Source organism: Gossypium hirsutum, chromosome D01, assembly GCF_007990345.1.
Source record: "Gossypium hirsutum isolate 1008001.06 chromosome D01, Gossypium_hirsutum_v2.1, whole genome shotgun sequence".
Classification (NCBI taxonomy): Eukaryota; Viridiplantae; Streptophyta; class Magnoliopsida; order Malvales; family Malvaceae; genus Gossypium; species Gossypium hirsutum.
Window position 1 is genome coordinate 53,899,217 of NC_053437.1, and position 25,688 is coordinate 53,924,904.

Consider the following 25,688-nt stretch of genomic DNA (forward strand, 5'->3'; position numbering starts at 1 on the left):
AACTTCGGTGTGTGAAATGGTTCATGCGTTAGCAAGTAATTGTATCTATGCTACCATATCTCGATGTACTGCTTGTGGAATATTAGTCAATCTTCCTTGAGTCTCCCCCGTAAGTTGATATTGTGCAAGTCATCGAGCTGTTGGGGTGGCAATGGAATATGTTGCATGCACCCGAACTGTCGCATAATTCGATCTGATTGCATCCCAACCGTTGCAAAGACGACTACTGGCACTTTGATGTGCCAGATGTTGCGATTGGCCAAAAATTCAGTTTGGACGCATTCTTAAACCCTCGGATCTACATATGACGTCCATACAAACTGCATTACGAATTTATAATTTTTAAAATGTGCCTAATATTTAATTTCAAATGCTAGAGTACATATTATATAACTTTGAAATTCATAAACTAACCTCCTCCTCGGTTTCTTGACCTAGAGCTAGTCGGATATCCTTGAGCTCAGTCGGTATACCATTGTGTCTCGGGGGGTTGTTTCACCTATTCAAATAACATGTTATTTCAAAATTATAACAATGAAAAATAAAAACGGTAATGATATTGTCAAATGAATTTTATCATATGACGAGTGAGAATTCTTAAGGGAGTTCCTTTTCAACGTCACTCGCTAGAGCCTCGATAATTTGGAAATTGTCCTCCAACCATCTCATTTTGATCTGGCTACCCCTAAACTTGTTTGACACCTTCCCTAGTAGTTGTTCACATGTTGCGGTCCAATCGGCGCTAATAACTGGCCCTGTAACAACATCCCCATTGACCGATAGATCGAGTTGTAAACTGATGTCATCGAGTATAATTGTACAGTTGTCGCAAGAAAGATGAAATGTGTGCATCTCTGGTCTCCATCTCTTGACCAAAGCACTGATGAGTGGGGGATCCAATTTAGTCCCCCTGAGCATGTGAGCCGCATATAAAAAACTTATATATCGTAAGTGTCCATGAATGACCTCCGGTGCACCTTCGCTTAAATTGTTTATATACGTCCCTAAAACTTGATCTTCAGGCTGAGTATATAAACATAAAAAATTAATAATCTAAACAATATAATAATTAACTATTCAAAATTAAATAATTTAATAAACTTTCTTACCATTTATAATTGAACGTCGAAGATATACTTGCCATCCAAACAAATAAGTTGATTTATCATTTTAAAATTATAATGAAAAGAATAAATTGAATAAAATAAAATAAAAAAACAATTTTAAAATATAATTGAGGATTGAAAATTCAAAATTGAAAATTGAATATTGAGGATTGATATTTTAGGAAGGAAGAATGAGTATAGACTATTTGGTTGAAAAGAATGAAGTTTGAAGGGGTTTATATAGGGATTTTTATGGTTGTTGGAGCCTTAATAGTCGTTGGAAAAGTTATCTTGAATGAAAAATGTGTCTTATATGACGCGTTTTTTTTCTCTTGAAAACGTGTCCTATATGACGCATTTTCACTAATGTGACAGTGAAAACGTACTTTGTAAAGCGCGTTTTTAGGAGAGAGAAAAAATTATAAATCAATAAATTTTTACAAAATTAACCTAATTCTTAAAAAAAAAAGAGAGAGCATATTTGCATAAGTTAGCCCATTAAAGGGTAATGATATAAAAACAAGAGGTAAAGTGTTTGTCACGCTAATGAGGAGCGTTTGGGGTTAGCATTGATTTGACCTTTGAAGGAAAAAGATCAACTTTATGGTTCGTAGTTGTGTCCGTCCTTTCACGAGAACACATCTTAATCTTAGCCAGAAAGACAAATAGTAAACTAGAAGCTCCCGTGAGACGATGTCGTTTTAGCTGTTTCCTATCCTCTCCTAGAAGTTCTCCTGTCTCCACGTGGCTTAAAGAAAGTGCAAGTGCTTTGAATCTGTGGTGACGAGTTATTGGGACCGTACACGTGGATTAATCAAAACTTTTAATAAATCCAATTTTTCGAAAACCTGGATTGCTGGTAAAATCAATTAAATTGAGAGAATAAATAGGGTTGTTATTCACGTAACCTTCTGTAATAATTTCATTTTCTATTGCTTTAACTTTTAACCCATGCAGGCCCATTGAGTTCTAATTGATCCACACAGTTGCAGTAGTTTAATTACATAATATCCATTTGGGGAGTTACGATATTAAAAAAATAATAAATAAAGTTTTCAACCCATGCAACTAAGCGATTTTTTGGCCGAGATCAAAAGCTTTGTTTTGACAAGGAAATGGCCATTGCTTCAGTCTCAACACTCACAGAAATGAGCTCAATAAAATCCAAAGATTATTGTGCATGAATGGCCATTTACACAACAACTTCTGCATATCTAGCAACTCACTCAATCCACCTCTCAAGTCTCAAGCAAGGATGCCGACTCAAAACAAGCACACGTCCTATTCAATTGCATAAGTACTCCCAAGGTTCCAACGATACAAAATCTACTTTGGACTAACCTTTCCCTCTTACCCTCAAACATGCCGTACCAATGGGTCTTAGAATGCTAGCTGCGCCTGGAGATCAACAGAGCAGGTAGCTCACATTTTAACAAAACCACTTACACACACAGCTTTTCTCTTGCTCAGGCACCGGCTTAGAGTGTTGCCTCTAGCTGAAGTCAACTCGCTAGACATGTCAATTAGTCAACAGTGAATTTAGGCTCTCACAAAAGATCTAGGTCTTCTGGATATTTGACACTTTCTAGTAAGGCCGTGTTGCTCCAACTTTTCATTGTTTTTTAAAGTAACTTGTATTTGGTACTTCTGTCTGACACATATCTGGATATAAGTATAGGTAAATGATCTTCTAAGGGCCCTTCATTACATGACAATTTTAGAAAATAATTTGAACACACATGTTAGACACATACCTATATTCGATACTCTCACCCAAGTCGGAGTGACTTAGTTTTCATGCACCTCTCAACAAGGAAATAAGCTTTTCTTCTTCAAACAGTTCTCGGTATAAGCAGCTATGTTGAAAACACAATTATTTCATGCTTCTTAATCTTCATCTAGAAATCTTTCAAGAATGGCATACATAGTCGATTGCTATGTTACTCAAACTCAAATGTGATTGCTATGTTACTCAAACTCAAATGTGAGCTTCAAATATGGGCGTCTTCAACTTATTTCTAAAGTTTTTCCATTGATTCAAAGGATCATATGCGTCAAACACATGTACTTCAAAGAAAAATGAAAATCATTGCATACATAAAGTAGATCAAACAATACGTGTCTCATTTTGACACAACATGAATAACCAATCGTGTCTGATGTTAAACATGAGCACAACATGGGTTTTATACATATTACACATGGCTAGGCACGATTAGCATGTTCAAAACTAATTAGTGTAAATTTGGCATGACATTACACTATTAAACAATTGCAATAGGAATAACATAAATGAAACAAATGACACGAATTCTAATTTTAAGTTTTCAAATCTATAGAACCAAAAATCAATGAAATTTCTTGACAAATAATTAAAATCTATCGAGACATATACTCAAGCAAAAAGTGATGTGATTCATTTGGGTTCGCTAATCACGTCTAACCATGTCTTAAGTGCAAGTGTTTTACATGTTTATAACATGAAATTTTGTCATGTCAAATGTGTTAACATGATTATAACACGAAACACAAATACATAAAATCCGTACATGATTAAAGCATGTTGTTTACAAATCATATTTCATGTTTTGTTAAAATTGCCAGGCCTATGCATGATTCGATCCCCTGTTCTTCATGAATGTCAGAAGGAAACATAGTAAAATTAAGCACGAATGAGGAAAAGATTCATCACTTCACTGAATATGTAAAGGATAAAAGATGAAAACAGTTAAACCTTCAAGGAAACAAACTCAACCTTCATTCAAACAATCACAGGCAAATGCACATTAGTTCAGTTTTAGCATCTAAATCATACCCATGTTGGATGAACTCTTCATTTTTTCTTATGGTACTCTGTGCCTGACACATTGACATGCAAAATCTTAAAACACTAAACATACCCATGTCTGATACATACCCATATCCGTCTTGGGTAACTATAGAATTATACTATTTATTCTGAAAGGCCTAACTTCTGCTCATATAATTTCAATATATAAGGATCTTCATAAGGGGTGACGAACCTTTGGAGGAATGCCTTTTCAGTATACTCCAGAACAAGACATACACTGAATTTCTTGATCAAACCTTTGGATAACAAGGCTTGAAGAACCAAACACCTTGGGATAATTCTCCTCTCCAAGCTATACGAAAGAATAACCGGACGGTTAGCCATATCCAATGATTTCCATCCCATTGTGTGGACGAAAAAGTTCATTATTGTAGTGATCTTCTCAGAAAACATCATGAATCTCGGATACTTCTCAAAAGCTGAAAGAACAACTTCATTAGACCAACCCCATTGGTTAAGAAGATCGAATTTCCTTTCCCATGTTGATTTGCTAGTCTGTAAGAAAGCTTGAAGAGCTGTAAGGAACCTACGTTTTGAAGGATAAATCCCATTTTCTTTACTTGTTCAACTGTTCTACTAAACTTATCAGGACTCACTGCATAGGCTCTTGGGTGGACAACAAGTTCAACCATAATATTTGATTCAGGCACCCCATATTCTTTCAGGATTGCAATATTAGGAGCAACAATGGATTGAAAATTACGTGAAAGGACGTCGGAATAGTTCTTGTATGCTAAAAACACCTGATCGTCGCCACATCGAGTGAATTCCTTGAAGGAGTTGAAGTTTGGGATGATGCAATTATCTAAACTACGTCTAAAGGCATCTGGGTTTGAAGACAAGATTCTTAAAAGTTGAGAACCTGAAATCCTTTTGGAGTAAAAGAATTGAAGTTTGGGCAAAAGGGTTTTCTCAGGGTTGCATAAAAGAGATGCAGGCCATTTCTGAACGATGTCTCTAATCTGGGTTCTTGAAAACCCATGGTTGTTGAAGAAGGAAATCACAGTGTCTGGTTGTTGAGAGGTCTCAAAATGGAGCTTCTTAGACACTGAAAAAGCAGACTGTGGAGACAACCCGATTGTGTTTATGAGGTAAGAAATCTTAAACGGCTGTTCATTTTCTGCAATTCCAGATTCATATCTAACAAGTAGCAATGCAATTGGTCGAGAAAAACTCACATTTTTAGCACAGGTTGGGAGAATGAAAGAGCCATTTCTAATGAAGACTTGGCTTTTGAAGATGGAAAAAATCATGGATTCGAAAGCTGAAACTTGAACACTAAAGACAGCAAATTAAGATGGAAATAATGAGACGAAAACAAACCTCGATGTCAAACAAATCTAACTTCTACGTAAACGTCGGTTGTTGGAGTAGTATTCACTTTTTCATAGGGGTGTTTATTCGGTTAACCGACCGGTTAACCGACCCGAAATTACTATAACCGAATTAACCGACCTTCCAAAAATTTTAACCGTTAACCGAACCGATTTTTTTTTAAAAAAATTTAACCGAACCGAAATTTTTTCGGTTAATAAGGTCGGTTAACCGAATTAACCGAAAATTATGTATTTTTTATTTTTGGTTAAAAATTACCCGAATTACCCGAATTAACCGAATTAACCGAATTAACCGAATTACCGAAAAATACCCGAATTTTTTTTATTTTTATTTTTAAAATTTAAAAAATTTATAAATTATTAAAGTAAATTGGGTTTTAGACTTTAGTAAATTGGGTTGTCTTTTAGTTTTAGTTTTATTGGATTGGGTAATTGGGTAAACTTTAGTTTTAGTTTTATTGGGTTGGGTAATTGAGTTTGGGTTGGGTTGGATAATTTTATTTATTAATTTTTTCGGTTAACCGAAAATTTTCGGTTAACCGACCGGTTTCGAACCGAATTAACCGTTAACCGAAAAATCATAAAAAAATTAACCGACCCCCGACCGAAAAAATTCGGTTAACCGACCGATTAACCGAATTCGGTCGGTTAACCGAATTTTTTCAGTTTTACCCGAATTATGCACACCCCTACTTTTTCCCATTCTCCGTTCCTTCTCAGCTTTTAGTAAAGCAGACATGGTTGCAACTTCAATTTGGGAATGGATTTTGAGTTTAGGGATCTAAGTAGATTATAGCCTATCATGTTCGCCATGATTTGGGCCCTATTTCCTTACGGCTCAGGTGCGTGAAAAAATAGCCCACTCCACCCCATATATAGGTGGTTAGTGCAGTTGTGATTGGTTGACTTGGCCAACTCTAGAATATGATTGGCTAAAAATGTTGGATCAGTTTTGCGAAATGATACAAAAGATTCTTCTTCCTCAATTTTTCATTCATGTCATGCTAATTTCTTCAGAGGCAGAGTGTTCGCTTCCGTTGCTGAACCAACTAGCTCGCTCCAACCAGTCTGTCGTCAATTCGCTTTACTCTCCTAACAAAACTATCCTTTTGTTGTGGGTTTGGTATTTTAGTTAGCGTGGCTGTTTGTGTTTCCATTAATCCATGCACATATTTTATTATAAAAAAAAATTACGTTGATTTTATCTTTAAAAAATTTGAAAACAGATGTAACTGTTTTTTTTTATTTAATCTTTTTCATTTGCTAACTGTTAATGAAAGTTATTATCTGCTACCTGATTCAAAATTTGGCTAAAACAAGTAGAAAATTATATAACTAATAACCTCTGTTCAAAGACATTATAGAGACAATTCAACGTAACTGGAAATAAACAACGAAAGGAGAATAATGAATTATATAGCTAATAATCACCAAACCCTAATGTTATAGAAGTTAAAACCCTAATGTTGTATGATTGGAAGTCATAGTTTGAGGAGTGCAAAGCACAGCAGGGAATTCACCTGGAAAGACCAGAGCTACACCATGACCCCTTTCTCCAGTTGGTTGTTCTTGACAACAGAGTTCCAGGTGTTGGTGAGGACATAGAGCGAGGTGTTCCCCATAACCCACTTGTTAAAGGTAATGCTTGTTTGCTTCAACGATGGGTCTAAGAGGCACACCTGCATGGGGTTTTTGTGAGCCAACTCTTTAGCCTCTGCCTCGTTGAGGAAGTCATGAGTCTTGACTTGGGAGAAGGGTATGGAGAAACGACTGGCAGTAGGGTTGACATCGGAGTAAAAGATGGTCTTTTGTATGACCAAAACCAAACCCGTACCACCCATTTCTTCAAGTATATGTTGTTTGAATTTTGGAGGCAAGTCTGGCGGTGGCCAGGGATTTAAATTGCGGTTACGGCCACCTTTTCGGTCGTGTTGCATTTATCATTGCAGACATAACAGATGCTATTGCGGTCACTGCCGTTATCGCGGTCATGAAATTTTTTTAAAATTCACACAACTAATAACAAAGTAAAAACAATAGATATCAATGGGAATAGCGGAAAAATAATAGGAATAGCGGCCCGTTATTACCGCAATTGGCCATTACCCGTTAAAGTGCGGCCGCGGTCCACCACTATTGGTGTGACTCCGTTTTACACCGCTATTTTCAGCAGTAGCAGTTTCAGACGGTGCCGCTATAGCTATATAGCGGCAGCTATTCCACTACCCGACCGCTATTTACATCCCTGGTGGTGGCAGTTGGCAAACGGCTTTATGTTGCTTCTTGCTTCTCTTGAGCTTTGGTTTCGGTGCTTCTCATTCTCGATCGTCTTCCTCTTCTAGTGTTGTGAGTGTACGTTTCCTTTTCAGTCCAACACCATTGTTAAACTTGAATATCAGCTTGGAACACATATTGCGGGGTGGTACGTCGTAAAGAAAATACTTCAGGTGGTCATTATGACGGTCAGTTGGTCAACTTCAGTTACTTGTAACAGGATATCAGAAGGACTCCAATTGGGATTGATATTTTTATGCTTGAAATCATCAAGGCAGAGCAGTTTCATCATCTTACTGTTTTCTGTATTTACTTGCAACTGAAAACAAATTAAGTTGCTTTTTTGAGATTTCTAGTGCATATAAATAAGAGGGGGTGCTTGAGATAAAAGCAATGTTACCACTAGAGGAGTGAGAAATCTTGATTACCGGAGGGCTGCCCTGAGAAAGGTGGGTAGCCTTGAGAAAGGCGGCAAAGGGGTAAAACAACATTTCATCCCGCGTTGGTTTAAATTTTGGTTACCGTTGCAGTACTGGTGAATAGAAGTGGGTTGTCTGGTTATTTGGTTGGGTGGGCCTTGTTTCCCTTTTTTCGTGTAATATCATAGTATTCATCTTATAAGAAGTGAAGTCGAGCAGAAAATTTGAAGAAAAGAAAAGGGAGAAAAGGGAGAAAGAAAGGAGAAAACAAATAACAAATTTCTTCTGTAATTCGATAACCTCCTTTCCATGTAACACATGCATATTTCAAAGAAAAGAAAACATAACAAATAGTGACGTAGCATCTTTCAGTTAACACCAAAATGCACCGTCCAATTAACATCTAAACCTCATCGTTTAACTAATACCCAAAACTCTCCGTTTTCAGTAACTAAATCAATTTTAGCTAATTCTTTTTTGTTCCTGCTATTATTCTACCCCGTAACAATACTCCCTCCCACAGACACATCCTTGACCTCAAGGATGAAGATGAGGAAATTTGGACTGAATAGCAGATAAATACTCTCATGGTGCATCTTCTGGGAAAGAATTGGACCATTCAATCAACACTTCTGTTGTAGCTTGATTCCCTCTCTTGACCATCCTTCTGTCTAGGATGCATGTTGGCTCTTTTGGCAAGGCTCCGTGGTCATTCACCAGAGGTAGCTGAGCTTCGGTTGGTGCTGAGCCAACGTGTCTCTTCAATTGAGATACATGAAACGTAGGATGTATGCGAGAGTTTTGTGGAAGTTGGAAGGTGTAGGCTACTTCTCCCACTTTTACAATAACCGGAAAGGGCCCCTAAAACTTGGGAGACAGCTTCTGGTTGAAGACCTTTCTAAGAGAGTGTTGCCTATACGGCTGCAACTTCAAATAGACCATGTCCCCGATTTGAAAACTTCTCTCTGTGCGATGTTTGTTAGCAAAGTGCTTCATATGATTTTGAGCCTTCTTGAGACAGAACTGAAGCAGCTTTCTAGCAGCCTCATGAGCTTGTAGGCTGCGATCAACAGTAGCTACAGAAGAAGCTCCAACTAAATACGGCATATGCGTCGGGGGAGGTTGGCCATATAAAGCCTTGTATGGTGTGAGTTGAATGGCTAAATGAAACGAGGAATTATACTACCATTCAGCAAGGGGCAACCAGTGAAACCAATGAGCAGGTGTCTCACCCGTCATACATCTCAAATACCCTTCCAAGCATCGATTAAGAACTTCAGTCTGACCATCCGTTTGGGGGTCGTAAGCTGTAGATAACAGAAGCTTCGTACCCAAATGTCGAAAAAGTTCTTGCCAAAAGCTGCTGACAAAAATTTTATCCCTGTCTGATATGATGGACTCTGGTATTCCATGAAGCTTATAAACCTGAGTCAAATATTCGTGAGCCACCTCTTTCGCCGTATAAGGGTGAGACAAAGCTAAAAAATGTCCAAATTTGGTGAGGTGATCTACTACAACTAAAATAGAGTTCTTTTTGTTTGAAGTCGGCAATCCCTCCACGAAGTCCATACTGATCACTGACCAAGCATGATCAGGAATTGGCAAAGGCTACAACAACCCAGGAGATGCTACTGTTTCTCCTTTACACTCCTGGCAAATGACACATTCTCGTACCCATTTTCTCACATCGGTGGTAAGTCCTTTCCAGAACACTAAGCTGGAAATTCCCTTCCTGGTGGCGTGTACCCCAGAGTGGCCACCTATTGCACTTGCATAGAAATGAGAAAACAATTATTGTCTCAACTGGGGAACCCGTCCAACCATAATTTTTCATTTTTGGAACAGAAATCGACTATCCCAAGAGTATTTCTGATATTGGTTTTGTTGTAGGATATTCTGAATAATCCTCTGTAATTTATCATCTAAGACATAAAATTGTTGCACTCGCTCCAAAAGACTCGAAATCACGAAACTGACTAAGAGTTGAAAATGCTGACCATGTTCCAACTGGGGATGACGCGATAGCGCATCAGTAACTCGGTTGTTAGTTCCTTTTCTATATACCACCTCAAAATCATACCCTAGCATTTTGGCCACCCAACGTTGCTGAAAGGGAGTAATAGCTACTTGGTCTGAAAGAAATCGAAGATTCTGATGATCCGTCCTTATTTTAAAATACCGGCCAACCAAATAAGTGTGACATTTCTGAACTGCTAGCAAAGCAGCGAGCATCTCCTTCTCGTAGATCGATAATGCCTGATGTCAGACACCAAGGGTTTTACTGAAAAAGGCTATCGGATGCCCTTGTTGCTGCAACACTGCCCCAATTCCGACCCCACTTGCATTCGTGTCGACTGTGAATTCAAATTGGAAATTAGGGAGCCTCAATACTAGAGCAGAACTCACTGCTGATTATAATGCTTGAAAAGCCTCGGTGACTTGTTCAGACCAGCACCACCTATTTTTTTAAGTAGATTTGTTAAAGGTCTAGCAACCACCCCGTAACCTTTTATAAACCTCCTGTAGTAGCCTGTAAGACCTAGGAAGCTGCGCAATTCTTTAATCGATTGCGGTATAGGCCATGAAGCTACACACTCAATCTTAGTAGAGTCCATAGCCATAGTACGATCATGCAGGACATGCCCCAAATAATGAATTTGAGAGGAGCCAAAACAGTATTTCATTTTCTTAGCGTACAGCTGATGCTCTCGAAGTGTAAGAAACACTGATCTCAAATGTTGTAGATGTTCAGGCCATGATGTTGAATACACAATGATATCATCGAAGAAAACTAACACAAACCTCCTCAGCCACGGTTTAAAAATAGAGTTAATGAGAGCTTGGAAACTGGATGGAGCATTTGTAAGACTGAATGGCATTACGAGAAATTTGTAGTGCCCATCATATGTTCGAAACGCAGTCTTGTGCATGTCCGGTTCCCACATGCGGATTGATGATAACCCGCTCGTAAATTCAGCTTAGAAAATACTATTGCTTCCCCTAACTCATCCAATAGTTCCTCGATGACAGGAATGAGAAATTTATCCTTAATCGTATACTGATTCAGTTGCCGATAGTCTATGCATAACCTCCAACTTCCGTCCTTCTTCTTAACCATGACAATGGGAGACGCGAATGAACTTGTACTATCGCGAATTGTCCCAGCTTGGAGCATTTCCCTAATAAGTCTCTCCATTTTCGTTTTCTGAAAAGCTGGATATCGATAGGGGCGCATTTTAATCACAGCATCATCATCCTTCAAAGGAATTTTGTGGTCGTGTACCCTTCGAGGAGGCAAACCTTTTGGAATCTGAAAGACATCCTCAAACTCTCTCAACAGTGTTTGGAGTTGATTCTCAGATGCCTCGACCCCCGTGGAAGAAAGCATAACTTGTTCTAGCAAACTCAAAACTGTTGCATAAGGTCCCAACGATTGCCCCACCAACGCAAGACACATTGAATCCATCTCTTGGGCTGCCAGTGCACCAGGAATAATGCCTTGAATAATACAAGTTTGCTCTCTTAACTGGAATTGCATCATTAAAGAACCAAAATTCCATATAATGTCTTCTAAAGCCAGCAGCCACTGTACCCCCAAGACCATGTCACACTCTTTCAATGACAGCACTAAGAAATCAATTTCGAACTTGTGATCCTGAACCTCCCATATAACGTCCTTGCACAACCCTCGCGTGAACAAGCAGCTGCCATTCGCCACTGAAACTTTAAGTTGTTCTTGGTCGGTCACAGGTAACAACAATCTATTAACTAATCTAGTATCAATAAAATTGTGGGTACTTTTGGAATCAACCAAGATGATAGCCATACATGAACCAACTTGGGCAACCACCCTAATAGTGTTATGTTCCTGTAGTCCCGTCAAGGCATGCAACGAAATAATAGGAGATTTGGAACTTTCTTCTTCTATTCCACTCTCCTCTAATTTCTGGGAACATTCTAAAAATTCCTCTGCCTCACTATCCGAAACTGGATATAGTAGAAATTGATACAACTGAGACTTCACACATTTATGCCCCACATGGTATTTAGCCCCATACCAAAAACAGAGGCCCTTCTGTTTTCTTTCAGCCATCAACGTTGGAGATATAGTACGAGACCCACCTTAGCTGGAGGGCATATTGTTGGTATATTGTGTTCTCGTCATAGTCCTCGCAGGTGAAAGAGAATATCTAGAAACGGTTAACGTGGTGGTTAAAGTTCTAGGTGAACTAGCCCCCCAAGTTGTGTGCCCATTGCCTGAGTGTGAAATCAGCACTTCTATTTTCCTGGCTAACTGAAAGGCTTCCATTAAAGGAGGAGGTTCGAACAGGTCTAGGTAGTGACCTATTTCAGCCTTCAGATTGCTAATAAAAATAATAAGAGCATAATTTTCAGGTAGGTGCAATTGGTTCAATAATCCCACAAACATATCCTGGTATTGCTCAATCGTACCTTGCTGCTTCAGATTGACCAACTCTCTCATCGGATTCCCAAACTGCCCGAACCTGAATCAATCTTGTAAACTTTTCAAGTATGCCAACCATGACAGCATGTGCAGACCCCCATTTCATTGCGAATAAAAATGATGCCACTCCAACGCCCTTCCTTCTAGACTCATCATCACCACACGAACCTTACTCGCATCCGGAGTACCCTCCGCCTCGAAGTATTGCTCCAGTTCGGTCCACCAACCTCTGAAATCAGTACCATCAAACTTTGGGCAATCCAACTTGCTACCCTTCATCAAAGCGTCCGATGCTAAAGATTGCTCCCTCACGTGAGCGCTTCTTCCTTCCATAGCAAATGGGTCGACCTGAGTGTGTGGCAGTTCGGGGTCCTTAGAAGAAAACCCCGGAGGAGCCCCTAACACCCCCTTCCCTTTGTCTACTGTAACATTCGTTGGTGAGCTCTTCGGTCGAGGTCCAAAGTACAGACCCAATACGGCTTGCAAATCACCTCGAAACTCCTCTTTAAACTCCTTCAAACGAGTTTCCATTTTCGTCTCCAAATGACCAATTTCTTCCTGGATCTTAGAAATTTCTTGTTGCATGCTTACTACCTCTTTCTGTAAGCGGCTCGACACACCATCGCCAGCCATTGAAAGGATCAACTGAGCTCTGATACCTTTGATAAGAACTGAAGTCGAGCAGAAAATTTGAAGAAAAGAAAAGGAAGAAAAGGGAGAAAGAAAAGAGAAAATAGATAACAAATTTCTTCTGTAATTCGATAACCTCCTTTCCATGCAGCACATGTATATTTCAAGGAAAAGAAAACATAACAAACAGTGACGTGGCATCTTTCAGTTAACACCAAAATGCACCATCCAATTAAAATTTAAAACTTACCGTTAACTAATACCCAAAACTCCCCGTTCTCAGTAACTAAATCAATTTTAGCTAATTCTTTTTTTCCCTGCTATTATTCTACCCCGTACCATCATCCTCACTTTACACATTTTGTAATTTCAAATATACGCAGAAATTGCAACTTTCGTGGCCCATCAATTCTTTTTTTCGTGGCCTGGTTATCTGGATTGAAGGGGAATTTTGATGTGCTGTTCCCTATGGCCAATTCAAGAATGGCTACACTTTTTCAATGGTAGAAGAAATGGCGCTGTTACTTTCGCCTCTTTTTTGAAAGCTCTGTTCCCTCTCCAAAAGTTCTCATTTTCAACCCCTCTTTTACTTTTTTTTTATTTGTGTAATTTACAAGGTTCAACATGGATGGCGTGTTACATTTTATGCTGTTGTTCAAATTTTGACTAGCCTTGGTTTTTCTCCCCTGTATTCTTTGTTTCCAATCAAGTAGGAAGTCTGGTCCTTCGGCAATTAGGTATCAAACGCCAGAGGATCCAGCGAAGATCATTACAAGTTCAGTACCCCCTTCTTATTCTGTTAAAATCAAGGAAACAGGTATCTGTTCATAACTTCTCCGAAATTCATGGGTATTCAATGAAAAATGGCATTTGCTGGTGCAGGTGCTGCATCGTCGAGAGTTACAATGCCCAAAGTAGGTCGCACTGAATTCATATTTGTGTAACTAAAAATATCCTCTATTTCACATAAACATCAAATGTCTTTCCGCAAAAATTTAAGCATAGCTACAATTGTTTATATTAACAACTACATGTTAATGTTTAATTACTATTGCGTCCGCTTTTACAAGAGCTTAAGCAATGTAATATTTTGAGATAATAATTGTACACTGACTAAAATGAAGACTACTCTCTCAAATCATCAAGAACGCATGCTGACACTGAAAAGCTAATGCTTGTTTTGCTGCGCAAGATTTCATTTAGCGATCATGATTTAAATGCTGCCAATGATCTGGAATGCAGCCACTGAGAATCGTAAGTTGTAATGTTGGACTATTAGTTATATACAAGATATATGTCCTGACAGGATTGTAGCTATCCAAAAAGGTATACTATTTTCTTATTGCAATATGTAACTCCAGCATACTATTAGGATTCTTTTTTCTTGATGTTATGAACTAAATATATAGTTCTCTTCAATTTTTTCTTCCATCGTTTACTTTTCCAGAATTATCTGTTTTCGACATGCTTATTAATGATGAATCAGAAGTGGGTTCAGAAAGAAGTCTGGTTCATGAAGCTCATGTTGCATTTTCAGTTAAAGGTATGATACATTAACAATTGAGGGAGTCATTAAGGCAATAGGTCATACAGAAGTCGATTTTCCAAAGAAAACTAAAGGAAAACTTACATGAACAACTGTTTTTCATGAAGTTTCCTCTTTCTATTTGAAATTTATCGCTGTTTGAAACGAAGAGTTAATTTTACGATTGCTTGTAAGCCAAAAATTGAACACTGTAGGAATCACCAGAAGATAAGTGGATAACTTCTAAATAGAATAGTAGCAAAGAAAGTGGCTAGTGTCTAGAGTAGGAATTACAGTTACCTTACCCATTTAGGCTCTAATTAACCTGCTAGTGCATCACTAATGAAGGTATCTCAACTTTGATTAATTACTTGTTTTCTATGTTATCAAGATACTGATTCAAATTTCAACATCCTAATAACATAGTATTACCCAAATTTATTCTGGTTTATCAGGTTTAGGTAAGATCAGAACAGAGACTCCATTGCACTCACTAAAGCAAGAGGGCAGGTAAAGGATAATCTGCAAGATCTCTCATATTCCCTATTCATTCGCTAGATACTTGTCCTAATAACTGTTAGTTTTAGTTTCCTAAACTACTTTCTGTGTCATATTGTTTCCATGAACTGCATACTTCATGAATCTATTTTCCATTTAAAATGGTACTTCTATTTGCAAGCAGCAATTAATTGATTCTCTAAATTCAAATTTGTGGTTTACCTACATCATAAAAGAAGGGAATATGAGATTTCCAAAGAAAATAAATATGTTTATCACCAACCTGGAATTCTTTTTGATAGGCATGATATGATGTGTAAGAAAATCTGGTTACAGTCCAAAGTTAATTGTTTATTGAGGTATGGACTGGTAAAGTGCAATATTACTTATATAATTGATATGACACATTTAACTGGTGTAAGATGTATTTGAGGTGTGCCTGAGAATAATCCTTCTATCATTCTTACAAATTTTTATTTTTTCCCCTGAAAAGGTGTCATTGATAAACTTCCTAGGAAGATTCCTTTATTTCATTTGGCCCTCTAAGCAGTAACCCTCTAAGCAGTAAATAGTTAAGTTCCTTTCTTGGCATGAAGTCAAACAGTTTGAAGTTTTTGTACCAACCACTCAAGAGTGAAAAGTACTGAGAGATTTGTAGTCTTCAGTTCTCATTTCTTAATATTTTCTTTTCTTTTTTATCTTCTCGTGGACAATGTTCAACTTACTTTGGTCTATCACACAACTTATATATTTTAGATTCTATGAGACTAACACATTCTTCAGCAGCTGAGTGCTAATTTTTTGTTTGAACAAAGTTTATATGATGTATTTCCTGATAAACTAAAAGTTATAGAATTAAGGAATGGTCAAATTTTATCTAAACAGATCTTAACTTTCTGCTATTGTAGAATCTCTTCTGATGATTGCTCATTACCCTGGAACTTTTCAAGGCAACTAAACTCATTGAAGGGTTCTAACTTTGTGCTAAATGATATTGAACTAGAAGTGGTGAGAGAACTAATTGATACTCAGTTTCTTATTTCTATGTTTGCTCTAAATTAATCTTTTCCTTGAAAAATAACCTTCACATTAAACCTCTTTCTTTTACAACATTAGCCTCCCAAGAATATCATGTTTGTGATTATGCATCTAAATGTTGTTTAACCTTAAATGATGGAATTGGACTATCAAATGAAATGCTCGCTTTTTCTTCATTTGCTTCTTTTTGCAAATTGAATGTATTATATTCTCCTTAAACATTAAACTCAAGTTTCTTGTCTTAACTTTGGTGGAGAAGGATTATTCTTATCATGTGCTAAATGCAGGATGCTATGATGTAGGACATGGATGTTCCACTTGGTGGCAATCCTTCGCAGTTCTCAGTCGATATAACTGATTCACATGGCAATTGGAAGCCAAACCTCTCCACTTTTTCTGATGACATGCAACTTGACAGCCATTACAAAAATAGCAAGTGCTCTTTTGGTGACACTGACATTTCCTACAACATAGGAAGGGAAGATATATGGGATGGTGAGTCTCAGCTTTAGTTGGTGTTGGTTGTTTTTTTCATGAATCACAATTCTTATTGTTCATTTTACACATTGCACCAACTTGTGATTAAGATATTCAGAAATTCTTTTGCCTATCTTCATTTATTGTTTCAAACATAGATTTTATGTTAGTCATATGTATCTCCTTCATCAAGTCTGTTTGACTTAATCATAATAATGGGAATATCTCTTGCAGCAGACTATCATTCTTGTTCTCTGTGTCAGTAAGTACTATTTTGAACTAGTTCTTTTTCTCACAAGCTTTTCTCAAATTTAGACAGCATTATACTGTGGAAGGCTTCTCTGGTGCAACATGTCATTTTTTTTTGCTTATATGTTTGTCAGCTAAAGTTAGCTACCTGGATGATGGCTTTCCCCATGAAAGGGAAGATGACATTTCAAAATAGATGGTAATTCTGGAGATTTTTTGGATTATGAAAATGGTGAGATGCCAGATAATGCTTTTGAAGGGCATCACATGCTGAGGAAAAGTTTAGCAATCAACAGTGAATATTTCCTTGTTCTGAGAGATAGGAGTTGTTGGAATCCCTATAATTAAGGATAGAAATCTGATGGTATTGGAATCCCTATAATTAAGGATAGAAATCTGTTGTGATCTCTTGTAAATAGAAACTAATCTCAGTTACTGATTCTTAGGAAATTAGGATATCAATTACTGATTCTTAGGGATTAGGATTTATTTCCTTTAAAATGATTATTTTTCTCTTTATAAAGCTGTAAACTAAAGCAGTAGCAATATAACAGAATTTTTCCTCTGAGTGTTTTTACATGGTATCAGAGCTATAGGATTCATTCGATCCTATTTTTTCTCTAAATTCCCTTACTAAAAATTTCTGTGGTTTAGTCCTCCAATGGGTGATATCAATGAGAATTTCTCTGAAACTGAGACATCACAAATAACTCAGAATACCAATCAGGGAATCACTCAAGGTGAAATTAATTCCTCCCTTATAATCACCAATCATCGGCTAAATGGGAAGAACTTCTTGCAATGGTCTCAATCGGTTCTTATGGTGATTCGTGGTCGTGGCAAATTAGGGTACATCAATGGAGAAATCCCACGACCAACCATGGCTGATCCTACTTATGCCACTTGGGAACTCAACAATTCAATTGTAATGGCTTGGCTAATCAATTCGATGGAAGGCCATATAAGCCGCACCTATCTTTTTTTCAAAACTGCAAAAGACATGTGGGATGCAGTCAAAGAAAACTACTCAGATCTTGGAAACGCCTCCCAAGTATTTGAAATCAAGCTTAAGTTAAAGGACATCCGGCAAGGAACACTCGAGGTAACTCACTACTATAACAATTTGAAAATTTTGTGGCAAGAACTGGATATGTATTATGAGGCAGATTGGGGTGAAGGCTTAGAACACAACAGGTTTATGGTCCATCTCAACAATGAACGTCTTTATGAGTTTTTAGCAGGACTGAACCGTGAGTTAGATGAGGTCCGTGGCCGAATTCTGGGTAGATCACCTCTTCCAACAATCGGTGAAGCATTTGCAAAAGTTAGAAGAGAAGAAAAGCGTCGTCTTGTCATGATGGGAGATTCAAAGGAACCTAAACCTATGACTCCAATTTCTAATCGTCCTACTGAAACCTCTGCTCTCATCTCCAAAGGTCCACAGCCACAAAAACAACGTGCTAGAAATGATTCTGGATCAACAAGACCATGGTGTAGTCACTGCAATCGTGTTGGTCATACAAAAGAAAAATGCTTCAAACTCCATGGCTATCCTGAAAAAAAACAGAAGGATAATAAGACTGCCATGTTATCCTCCACTACTGCTGATGATGTTCTTGATGTTCGCTTAACTAAAACACAGCTTGAGACTCTCCATAAGATACTTGGTACTCCCACTACTCATGGATCTCTAGCAACTTAAGGTACTGCCCTCAACATTGCTTTTGAATCTAATAATCAATCTCCTTGGATACTCGATTCGGGCGCCTCTGATCACATGACAGGTGACCCCACGTTGTTTCACACCTACACTCCTTGTCATAACAAATCCCGAATCCGCATAGCTGACGGTTCTTACTCACCTGTGGCTGGAATAGGAGAAGTACAAATGACAGAGAATTTTTCTCTCGATAAAGTCCTACATGTTCCAAACTTGTCCTGTAATTTACTTTCAATTAGTAAACTTACTAAGGATGAAAAAGTTCTTGCTGATTTTCTGCAATTGGTTGTGTGATACAGGAATAGAAATCGGGGAGGATGATTGGCACTGCTAAAGTTGATGATGGACTATATATTTGGAATAAAAACAGTACACAAGGGGGATTGACTCTATCCACTGCAAAAGAGGACACTATTATGTTATGGCACCGTAGGTTAGGACATCCAAACTTTGTGTATTTGAAAAAACATCTTCCGCTGTTATTTCGAAATAAAAGTATTAATTCCTTGAAGTGTGAAATTTGCCAATTATCTAAACATACCCGTGTGCCATACCCATTAAAACCACATATTCAGTCCCAACCTTTTTCGTTAATCCATAGTGACCTATGGGGAGCCAGCCGAGTGAAAAATATTACAAGGGCTAGATGGTTTATAACATTCATTGATGATCATACTAGGGTCTGTTGGGTCTATCTACTCAAAGAAAAATCTGAAACACCCAAAGTATTCCAAAATTTTCACTCAATGGTTCGAACCCAATTCAACTCTACCATACATACCCTCCGTACTGACAATGGGAGAGAATACTTCAACTCTGTCTTAAGTCCATACCTTTCTGACCAAGGCATTATACACCAAAGCTCTTGTCCTGACACTCCTCAACAAAACGGGATCTCTGAGAGGAAAAATCGTCATCTTCTTGATGTGGCTCGAGCCATAATGTTCACTATGAATGTTCCAAAATACTTGTGGGGAGAAGCTGTCCTTACTGCCTGCTATCTCATAAACCGAATGCCATCAAAGATCCTCAATTTCCAAACACCTCTAAATACTCTTTTAAAGGCCTTCCCTCTATTTCATGTCCCTAATCTTCCAGCCAAAATATTCGGCTGTAAAGCTTTTGTCCATAACCATCAACCAAATCAATCCAAACTTGATCCTCGAGCCCACACTTGTATCTTCATTAGATATTCCCCTACACAAAAAGGCTATAAGTGTTACTCACCAACATTGCGCCGAATGTTTGTCTCTCGAGATGTTACCTTCTTTGAAAATAAACCATACTTTGCAGCATCTCATCTTCAGGGGGAGATTTTTAATGAAGATGAGACCCTTAATACTCTCCTCATTATACCGCCTAATCCTACTACTACTATCCCAGATTAGTTGTTTCCTCTATACAGCAAGAATTTAACACCGTCCTTCCCAATGACAATACCTCCACCGAAGTACAACAGCCACTTGATCAAGGAAAACAGCAAATACAGGTTTACTCCCGACGGAATCGTTCTCCTGAAACTGATACAGCAGTGCCAATTACATCTCCAACCGAGGACTGTTCTGAAGCAGAAGTCCCACCTCCGTCACCATCCATCTATCTTCCAATTGCAGTTCGAAAGGGTACAAGGAGCTGCACTCAACATCCTATTTCTCGGTTTGTATCCTATGGAAATTTATCTAAGTCTTACAAAGCTTTTGTGACTAATGTTGATTCTGTAAAAATTCTAAAAATATAGAAGAGGCTCTTGAATCAGCTGAGTGGAGACAAGCCGTGATGGAAGAAATGAAGGCCCTCAAAAACAATGAAACATGGGAAGTCTCGGATTTGCCTAAAGGGAAAAAACCGTAGGGTGCAAATGGATTTTCATTACGAAATTTAAACCCGATGGCCGTATTGACCGATACAAAGCTCGACTTGTCGCTAAGGGATTCACCCAAACTTATGGTCTCGACTACAACGAGACGTTTGCACCGGTTGCCAAGCTAAACACCGTTCGGGTCCTGCTATCTCTTGCTGCCAACCTTGATTGGCACTTGACTCAATTGGATGTAAAAAATGCTTTTCTCAACGGGGAATTAAATGAGGAGGTGTATATGGATTTCCCACCAAGGTTTGAAGAAAACAAGGACCAAGTGTGTAAGTTGAAGAAGTCCTTGTATGGGCTGAAACAATCTCCACGAGCGTGGTTCAGCCGATTTGCAAAAGCTATAACTAGTAGAATTACATTCAAGGACAGGCAGACCACACCATGTTCTACAAGCACTCGGAAGAGGGTAAATGTTGCATCCTTATTCGTTTATGTTGACGATATAATAATAACAGGAAATGACTCGAGCGAAATTTTGAGATTGAAAGAATTTCTTGGTACAGAGTTTGAACTTAAAGACTTGGGAGTCTTAAATATTTTCTTGGTATGGAGGTAGCAAGGTCGAAAAAAGGTATCTTCATTTCCCAAAGGAAATATGTTCTTGATCTACTGTCGGAAGTTGGTTTGATGGGCAGCAAACCAGCCGAAACTCCTATGGAGTTTAACCTCAAATTGGGAACTAATGAGGATGGAGAAGAAATCGACAGGGGGAGATATCAACGTCTAGTAGGAAGGCTCATCTACCTATCTCACACCCGTCCAGACATAGCCTTCAGTGTGAGTGTTATTAGCCAGTATATGCATGCCCCGAGGGAGAAGCACCTGGAAGCTGCATATAGAATACTAAGATACCTAAAAGGAACTCCTGGTAAAGGCCTATACTTCAAGAAGACTATCAACCGAAGCGTGGAAGTCTACATTGATGCGACTGGGCAGGTTCTGTTGATGATAGACGCTCTACAAGCGGCTATTGTAGGTATGTTTGGGGTAATCTTGTGACGTGGAGGAGCAAAAAACAATCTGTGGTAGCACGCAGCAGTGCAGAGGCAGAGTATCGAGCACTATCTCATGGTATATGCGAAGGAGTTTGGATACAAAGACTTATGGGAGAACTAAAAGTGCCTTTTACCATACCTATGAAAATGTACTGTGACAACCAGGCTGCTGTCAGCATAGCACATAATCCTGTGCATCATGATCGGACCAAACATGTGGAAATAGATCGTCACTTTATAAAAGAAAAAGTACACTCAGGAGAAGTATGCATCATCTACCTACCTACTAGACAACAAGTTGCAGACATGTTAACCAAAAGTTTGAACAGAAACATGTTTGAAGAACTTAGTGGCAAGCTGGGTTTGATTAACTTCTACACTCCAACTTGAGGGGGAGTGTTGGAATCCCTATAATTAAGGATAGAAATCTGATGGTATTGGAATCCCTATAATTAAGGATAGAAATCTGTTGTGATCTCTTATAAATAGAAACTAATCTCAGTTACTGATTCTTAGGAAATTAGGATATCAATTACTGATTCTTAGGGATTAGGATTTATTTCCTTTAAAATGATTATTTTTCTCTTTATAAAGCTGTAAACTAAAGCAGTAGCAATATAACAGAATTTTTCCTCTGAGTGTTTTTACAGGAGTATACCTTTTCTTTTTGATGAATTCATTACATCTATGCAGGGATGTCAAAGCAACAAATTTGAATAGTTTAGGTGCTATTTCTCATTCAATTTATGGAATAGTTTAGCTCAACACTTCTTATTTAATATTAACAGGACAAATTAGTTTATAATTATTGCTTTGTTATTGGTTTTTTGCTGCAGATGCTAACTTTGAACACAAATCATTATATGGCGTCATCCCTTTCTGTTTTAAGAATTTGGAGTGCTCTACTTCACTTACTGAGAATTTTCTGTGGGGGGAATCTCCACATTCTTGGGATGATTGTTGGCTCAAGTTATCTCTAAGAGGGAGGTGTTAAATGTGAAAGTGTGTGGTTGCTGTATTTCTTTCATGTTATTATTCTTTACTTGATGTATCTATGATGAGAATTGTGATTAAGAATGTTTTCTATCCACCTCTAATTCTTTTTCTCTTTCCACAATCAGATCCTTCTCCAAAGCATTTATCATCAAAAGTTGGTCATGATTTGACAACTTTAATTGGGGAAAGGTATGAAATTTCCCTCCAAAGGTATGAAATTTCCCTCTAAATAGAAAGGTTGCTTTGATATAGCGGCAGGTATAACCCAATTCAAACGAATTATGATATAAGAGATTTGCCAGCCCAACCATGTTGGCCTTTTTTTGAGACTGAAGATGCAAAGGATAGCTTGAGCTTGCTGAGGTAAATTATAGAAACTTTTTATTGCAAGGTGATTTAATTGGATGGTACTACTTTAACGTACATGTTCTCTCTCTCTCTCTCTCTCTCTCTCTCTCTCTCTCTCTCTCTCTCTCAAGCTTTAGCAGTGAAGAATCATGCTCTTCTAGTGCAGGTTACGTTTGCTTTCATAAATTGCTTTGACAATTCATTGTCATTTTGTAGTCTTTAACGAAAAGCTCCTCTTGTGAAACTAAAGCAACCTCTTGCGAAACTAAAGCAATCATTTAAAATATTTAATTGCAGTGAGGGGTGAAACGATAAACAGTTCACCTCCAAATCTAATGGCTAGGCAGAGCAGAAGAGTAAGTAGTCATTTGGTATGACCAGAATGAAGTATGATCTGGACGATGATTTTGCCAAGGAAACACGTTGCAAAGACAGAGATAATCTTGGGCAACCATCTGGAAAATATACGAGGACTCCAGTTCTGCACAAGTCAAGAGCAACCAAGCGTGCAAGCTATTGTCTCCAAGGGGAAATAGAACTATCTCAGAAATGGTTGCTTGAGGAAGGATGCAATTCAGTTGATATAGATTTGGGTTTCAGTTCTTCCCATTGCACCTCACAGGCAAACCTTCCATCTGTAGGATCCTGGCTGTGGGCTGAAGATCCTATTGGTGCCTTTCCTGTTCCCGTACTGAATCTTGATGTCAAATCTTGCTTTAATACACCTAAGCAGAGTGAATCTATTCACTGTTCGCCTTTTAGCTGTTTCACCTCTGAGAAGTTTGCTTTTTGCCAATCATTGAATCACACTAACTCTTTTGATTCTCCAGTATTCTGGATCAATCAGGCGTGTCCTATCTCCAGATTCAGGAAGACAAGTGTTCCTTTGGGTTTGTTTGATGCTGGTCAGTATAGAGAGATTGGATTTCTTGATTTATCATCAGTACAAGGACGAATTAATGGAGACGATAAAAGAAAACCAAAACCCCACCAGCAAACTGCGAACAGTTAGAATTTGAAATGGAAAATTGCCTTCAAAATGATTTATTATTTTCAAAAGGAGCACATAGTAATGGGTGGTTCAAATCCCAATAGCAAGGAGGATGAATTCAAGGAAGTAAAAGATGGAACTCTAGAAAAAAAGGGGAGCCTTGGTGTGGAAACATCATCATCTGTTAAGATCCATGAGAAAGGAGAGAGCAAAAGGTAACTATAACCTACTCAGAATTCATCTTTCCAATTTGCCATAACTTTTTTTCCTTGCCCTCTGTCAAGTAAGATGCTGAGATAAGGCTTTTCATTGCTGCTAGATATGAGTGATGTAGAAATTCCACTTCCTTGTCAAAGCGAGACAGAACAGAATGTATATCTTCTTTTAATATATATACATATATGCATATTAAACTTTGAACTGCCATTAGATGTTTGCTTGATGTTCTGGATTCATATATAACGTTTGAATCAGAGCTCAATGCAGGAACAGAAATGAAAGGATTCTAAGCAGGTGGGAAAGCTAGCTATGTTGTTCAATTTGTTTAGCCAGAGAAAGTTGCAAGGAAAGGAAACATTTGATTATGCCTTGCCTTGTACATTATTATAACTTGAAAAATGTCTAACTAGAATAAATACTAATAGAGTTGGAGATTGGGTAACAGGGGATGCTGATTCTCTCTAATCGATACACTTTTAAGTAGCAGAAAATGGTTAAGAGGCAACACTGTTTTTTTTGTTAACTGCCTAGAATTCAACTAAGCTCTTTTGCAATTGCTATTGCTAATCCCAGCAAGTACTCAATCTGTCAATGTGTAATAGTTTATCCCATTAACAAATAAAAGGAAAAAACTTTAGGAATTCGGAGAGGAGGCAATCGTCTCAGCCCCGCCACCGTCATACCTTTCTTCTTCCTCCAATCAATAACTATTTTTGCTTTTTGGGGTTAATTTTTAACGCTTCAAATCAAATATTAAAAAGGTTTTTTCTTCTTCGTTATTTAGCGAAGAAGAAAAAGAAAAGAATGGGAGGTACTTCAAGGCAGTGTCAAGTTTGCAACCAAGCTTAATCCAAGTACAAGTGCCCCTCTTGTCTTATTCCTTAGTAAGTTCTTCAGCTCCCTTCCATTCTTTTGCTGCTTTTATTTCTGGGTTTTTAATTTGTTTATTTCCCTTTTTCATTTTTTTCAGCTGTTCTCTAGCACGTTTCAAGACACACAAAGGTATAACACCCAACAATTCTTTTTTTTTCTCCCCCCCCCCCCTTAATTATTCTATTTTTATCTTTATTTCTTAATTTATGTTGATAAATATTCGAATTTTGCTTGATCTTATTGCTTTTGATCATTGGGATTTTGTTGGCTTAATGCTTTCTCATCGACTTATGTTCTAAACTTCTAATAGTGGAGTTGAATACGTGTTGGCTAAAAGAACTGAACCAATGGTGAATTGTCTCAAGTTTTTGTTGAAAAGATTAAAAGGAAATTTGGGTTTATTGTCCTTTTTGACCTACTTGCACTTCGTAGTTAAATTCATAAGGTTACATTGTTTTTGTGATACTAGAAATGGGGAACTAATGTGCTTTAATGAATGATGCAGAAACTCACTGCATAAAGCCGGAATCCGTAAATGAAAAATCCGGTTAGAACTTTCCCTCGACTGTATGTTCCTTAATCAACTCCACATTTTTTCCTAATCAAGCATGCTTGTGTTTTAAATACATTTGATGTTCTAATGCTACAAAATATGCAGATGCAGGCTATTGGTATATATTTTTTAATCTAATCGTAGCTTGGTTATCTTTAGTAAAAACCTCCTTAAAGTGGGGGGAAGTACGCCACTTGAGCAAATGTTTGAAAAAGAATCCACTCCTTATTATAATTTATGCACTGGCATCTCGT

The 25,688-nt window shown here is 37.9% G+C and overlaps 1 long non-coding RNA gene and 1 pseudogene across 1 annotated transcript; one reads left to right on the forward strand and one right to left on the reverse strand.

The window, feature by feature from the left end:
* Positions 1–3,841: 3,841 nt before the first annotated feature.
* Positions 3,842–5,337, reverse strand: LOC107921323 (uncharacterized; annotated as a pseudogene).
* Positions 5,338–16,004: 10,667 nt separating this feature from the next.
* Positions 16,005–24,970, forward strand: LOC121203193 (uncharacterized). The gene is made up of 4 exons (XR_005909519.1): positions 16,005–16,113; positions 16,446–16,638; positions 22,576–22,813; positions 23,096–24,970. It is a non-coding gene; the product is annotated as an uncharacterized lncRNA (long non-coding RNA).
* Positions 24,971–25,688: the final 718 nt, after the last annotated feature.